Below are 6,000 nucleotides of genomic sequence, written 5' to 3'. Positions count from 1 at the left end.
TGGCAGCAACTTTTATTTCAGTATGTGAATGTACATGAATAAATTTATACAACCGTTTTGTATTTATGACCAACAAATTTGATTTCAGATGTTAAAGTGGCAAATAATTGTTCTTCAATGTGAAAAATGAACATTGGGGAAAATGTGAGATGCAATGAACTGGCGATAGAATGTAAGGTGTCACAGTAGCCGATAGCTACAGACTAGTAGCCTATATGAAGTGAAGAATGCTGCATTCAATCAGTCTAGTATACTTGTAAGGTCGGAAAATATAGCATGAGACCAAGTCGATATGAGGTTTGCGTTCAGGTGATTATCAGCAACAGGTAAGTTTATCACCAATGATATCGCCTATTTCAAGACGTAAATAATGGAGTCCAAACAAATCCGAAGAACACCATCCCAACTGTGAAGCATGGGGGTGGCAGCATCATGTGGGGGTGTTTTGCCGGAAAAGGGACTGGTGCACTTCAGAAAATAGAAGGCATCATGAGGAAGGAGGATTATTTAGACATACTGAAGCAACACCTCAAGACATCAGCTAGAAAGTATTGGGTCACAACTAGGTCTTCCAACAGGACAGTGATCCTAAGCATATCACCAAAGTTGTAACAAAATGGCTTAAAATTATTGGAGTGGCCATCACAAAGCCCTGACCTGAATCCTACAGAAAATTTGTGGACTGAACTTAAAAAGCATGTCTGAGCAAGGAGGCCCTCAAACCTGACTGAGTTACACTAGTTCTGTCTGGAATGGGCAAAAATTCCGGCAAAGTATCATGAGAAGTTTGAGGAAGGCTATCCCAAGTGTGTGACTCAAGTTAAGCAATGCCACCAAATACTAACAAAGTGTATGTAAACTTTTGACCCACTGAAAATCTGATATAGACTCCGAGCTATTACTTTGAAATGACCTCTTATGGAAATAAAGTAGCTATCCTAATTGACTGACACAGGAAATGTATGGTAACATGAAATGTGTGGAGTTGTGAAAAATTGAGTTTGAATGTCTTTAGCCTAGGTGTATGTAAACTTTTGGCCTCAACTGTAAATCAGGGGTGTTCAATGTTATCCGAAAAGGGCTGGTGTTGTGGCAGGTTTTTGTTTTAACCTAGCATGAAGCATTTAACCACTTAAAAGTCTTGATTAAAGACCATGATTAGTTAATTAGTTAAATCATGAATTAATTTTTTAATTTTAGCAAGTTAAATGTTGTATAACTCCTCTTTTTAATGTGGGCGTTTACCCACTGTTTCTCATAAAACCCTGCACAATATGCTCCTGTACATCGTTTAAAAATACTGCGGCATGTCTACGGTAATAAGTAATTGAACTGAATTTAACACCTGAGTGCGCTGGTAAACATCACTGTCAATCATCTTCTGTGCTTAATTAATGGCAATTACTTCATCAACTTGGATTATTGAGGTGGTGCAAATGGGATAATTGTGTGACAAGGGGCTCCATGACCTCTAACTGGCGTAGGACTGAAGTGCAATGCAAAAAAAACAAGGGGAGACGAACTGGTGGCCCAAGTTTTGACATGATTTGTTCATCAAAGACATGTCTACATAACCAGAACCCTAACCAATATCTATGGTTTATCTGTTGCTTGCTATTTTTATACAGTCTATGGTTGCTTGTGCTGGCCGTGTCATGCATTTCCTGTAAACACTGTATCAGCAGTTATTTTGATGTCATGGCTGATTGACTAACAAATGTTTTTTTTTTTTGTTTTTTTTTAGATAGCAGGTCCACAGGTTTGGTTATTACATTCTAAAATCCATTTGCAATTAAGTGATATTATTTTTAAGTTTTGATGATTTCTCAACAAAAAATTTAAATAAAATAAAATAAATAAAACCGGCATCTAAATGATGGAAAAAGCACTATATTAAAAAGAGACTTCCCAGAGCACAGGTTTGCACAGCTAAAAAGTACAAGATTGTAACCATTTGCATTTATAAATGGATTCCCCCCTCATATTCACGCATGTACACTGTATACACTGGGCTTTCTTATCAAAAGCATCTGTGAAAAATATAAATGTTTAAACATCTGTTTCAGGCATAGCATACGATTGTAGGCAACTTTAAAATGTATTCTACTATTGAAGCAAGAAGCCTGAAATTGGATCCTAAACAAAATAAATAAATAACTAAATAAACGCGTGGGCGGTAAGCCGGCGGCTATGGGAGCGGTAGTACTTCAAAGTTGTTTAACGTTTATGAAAGCTTATGGGGTTAGTATTACTGTGGCATTAAGCCTGATTTATACTTCTGCGTTGAATCTACATAGAGCCTACACCGTAGCCTATGCAAGTGGCCTACGCCGTTGTGAGCATTTATACTTGTGCGCTGGTCTGTCTGCGTCGCTCTGCAATACACCGCCAAAACGCGAGTTGGCGGTGGGGTTTCTATGCCACCGTGTTGAGTGGCATAAAAAGTTGAGTTTCTTCCAGTTTCTTTGTGTACTTCAAACAATGGCGACTGAAACTGAGCAGAACATGTTGGAGTTGGAGCTAATAAATGTTGAACAACAGTTGCTTTTACGTACAAATGTACATATTTACGGATTTCCTCAGTTAATTTGTCCTCGAATTTGGTCCATGTTCGTTCAACTCACTTTGAAAATGGCGGAGGAGCAGCCGCAAATGCGTAGGAGGAAATGCGATGCTACCAAGCGGACCAATCACAGTTGTTGTGGTCTGCATTGCCGCGACGTGTAGTTACATTTCTGGGGAGATGCACGTCAGGCTACGGCGTAGGGAACGCAGCTATGCCGTACCTACACCGTACCTATGGCGTAGATTCAACACAGAAGTATAAATCAGGCTTTAGCCTGAACGTGAATTGTTATTAAAACTCCAGTAAATAGCTACCAGAAGTGGGGCTCAAACCCACGCAGACATAGGACCATTGGATCTTAAGTCCAACGCCTTAACCACTTGGCAATCCTGGTAAGGCAATTGCTGTGCATGAAGAAGGTGATTCATTTTTACCCATTAGAGTAATTGTGAAGTCACTTCGCTTGCTTGCACCAGTTAGTTAATATATCAACATTTAACTAAATTACGATTGCAGTAATTCTCACATTCATTCAACTATTGGAAGACTATACGCTGATTATTTGGTAAAGAAGATACACCACATCAACTTGTTTCAACACACCAGAGGCAACTAAAGTTACAAAAAATCGTAGCTTGTTGTTGGTGACTTTATATAACTACCAATCAGTAGACTCAAAATGTTTTTGACCTACTTTGACCCTGGCGGTCAGCCAATGATATTGAATGTAGGAAGATATATTTCTCCTAAAGGAACTATGGCGACAGATCACATGGTGCAACAGCCTTTGTGATTTGACTATAATGGTATGTAATCTTTATGCTGTCTCTTGCAGATAAGTTTACTTCAAATAAATTGTGTTCTGCAAAAACTTGGGGCTCATAAATTCAGTTCTATATTTGTATACATCTATAAATGTATATTTCTATGTATATACTAGAGGCCTTGTAATGGTGTGTGTGGCCTGCGATGGACTGGCAAAATATCCATGGTGTATTCCTGTCTCTTGCCTAATGCAGGCTTAGATAGGCTCCAGCACCTCTGGCAACCCTGATCAGGAATAAGGCATAGATAATGGATGGATGGATAACAGCCTTCCGCACAGCAGCGCTATTCTCCGAGGTTTCATTGAAATATAAATCTGAGTATCGTCTGCATAACAGTGGAACTCTACGCCATGTGCCCGGATAAGTGGTAGCACATAGCGAGAAGAGTACTGGTCCTAGTACTGATCCTTGTGGAATACCGTATTTCATTATTGAGGAGCTGGACTCTTCTTCTTTTAATTTGACAAACTGTTTCCTGTCACATAGGTATGATCCAAACGAGTGCCTGTCCATGAAGTCCAACACAGGCCTGGAGTCTGTCCAGTAGAATTCCATGATCAATTGTGTCAAAAGCTGCACTCAGGTCGAGGAGTACAAGAACCGACACAGAGTTACGGTCGGCTGACAGTAGTAAATCATTTGTAACCTTTTCATTCATTGAGTTTCATGACTAGCATTTCATGTTGAGAAAATCTGTCCCATCAGTTCTTGAGGTTCATTCTAGCTTTTTTTTGCTGGTCTCAAAATTGTGATAGATGTAGGCCTATTAGTCTGCAATTTTTTATTGTAAAGTCTGACATCATCCAGTCAGCCTGGCCAATTTTATTTGTAATATTGTAAGGTATATAATTGAGCAAGTAGATGAAATCTCCATAATACAAGATAATATAATATATAATATATGTATATCGTACAGGGCATCCTTTTAGACCAGCAGATCATAGGAACCATTTCATTGTAGTCGGAGAAACTGGTTTCTTTCTGGCTGCATTGAGTTGTTCCTGTAGTTGTGGTGCAATTTTACAACAATTTATTTTGCTAGACACCACAAGATATTTGTCTACTGCCTCTTGACCACCTTTGTATTGCCCATCAGGTGGACCCTTCTGTGAACTGAACTTTGCTCCTGGAAATATTAAGCTTCTTTGCAATTTCTCACGGGCAATAACCTTGCTACAATGTGTCTACTTGGCTTGGCCCCACACATCTAAGCCTAAGGCCTTCTTCTTTGCCATATTTCTTGCAGCATTAGTGCCTGTTTTACTGACACGACAGGCCAATGGTATTAGGCTGCCTGTGGTTTTAAAAACCTTAAGGTAGGTAAGATTTCAGTCAATTTAATTACCCCTCCTCCTCCCTCCGACACCCCTATTTGCAAAATGATTGGATAGACTTCCAATAATTTGTTTAATAGTAATTAAAGCTAACGGAGGCTATTTTGCGGAAAGCAGTGTCTAAGGTTATTTTTTAGTACATTTTACTTAAAACTCATGTTATTGTGTTATTGTAGGTAGAAAGTTAACAAAATTTTCATACTTTGGTTGTTCAATAAATCAATAAATCAATCAATGTGCATATATTAACTGAATTCTTCTCTACCTGACGGTTTTTAAAAGAAAACCACAGGTGGCGTAATACTTTTGGCCAGAGACACTCTTTTCCAGAGCAGCAAACTGTGGTGGAGAACATCAGAGTTACTTGCAAAAATCACCAAGGCACAGATATCCATTGATAATAACTAAGTGTAATGTTAACCTAACAAACAAATTTGTATCATGATTAAGGTATGATTAAACAGAAAACCTGTATTACACAGCTACACATATGACATTATGCAAAATGGAAATCCAAGAAAAGAAAGGATATCTAAAGGGGTCAGGGGAGCCATGGTGCAATCTGAAGAGGTGCATCTTCAGTTTGTGTTGCAAGATGGGCAGAGTTTCTGCTGTTCTGGCTGCAGTAGGAAGCTAATTCGACCACTGTGGGGCCCAAACAGACAAGAGATGTGATCTGGAAGTTTGATGCATCATATAAGTAGCCAGTGGAGGGGGCTAAGAAGGGGTGTTAATTTTCTGAGTCTGAGGAGGTTTTAGATCTGATGAGCAGCAGCATTCTGAATGAGTTTGGTTGAGTTGGTGGTTCAACTTTGTCACTGTGTAAAAGGCAGTATTCAAAGTTCACAGATCATACATTGTTACAACAAAAGACTACATTGGATCATACTCCATTTCAGTTTTCTGTCCTCTTTATTTTTACATTCCCATATGTACTGTCTTCCCTCCATTCCCCACCCACCCATATGGCAACAATACTTGAATTATATAAATAATAATCATAATCATCATAGCCTTGCATGTATAATCAGTACTGATAGCTAATGTACCTAACTAGATGTCTAACTACATGTCAAATCTCTCAAAATGATGCCTTTTATGATGTTTTATGATGCTTTTATGATGTTTTATGATGTTTTATTATGTTTTTACGAAGCTTGTTTTATGTTATATGTTTGATGATGTCTCTCATGTTTTTAAGCTCCTTGTGCAAAGTGAATTTCCCATAGGGGCAATAAAGGCTCATTCATTTATTCATTCTTCATTCAAATGT

The 6,000-nt window shown here is 38.5% G+C and overlaps 1 non-coding gene across 1 annotated transcript; it reads right to left on the bottom strand.

Annotated features, from left to right (window-relative positions):
- Nucleotides 1-2,877: 2,877 nt before the first annotated feature.
- Nucleotides 2,878-2,960, bottom strand: trnal-uaa. Its single transcript has one exon. It is a non-coding gene; the product is annotated as a tRNA-Leu (tRNA).
- Between the last annotated feature and the right edge of the window lie 3,040 nt (nt 2,961-6,000).

The sequence above is a fragment of the Anguilla anguilla genome, chromosome 1 (assembly GCF_013347855.1).
Source record: "Anguilla anguilla isolate fAngAng1 chromosome 1, fAngAng1.pri, whole genome shotgun sequence".
Classification (NCBI taxonomy): domain Eukaryota; kingdom Metazoa; phylum Chordata; class Actinopteri; order Anguilliformes; family Anguillidae; genus Anguilla; species Anguilla anguilla.
This window is presented reverse-complemented; position numbering and strand designations above follow the sequence as displayed.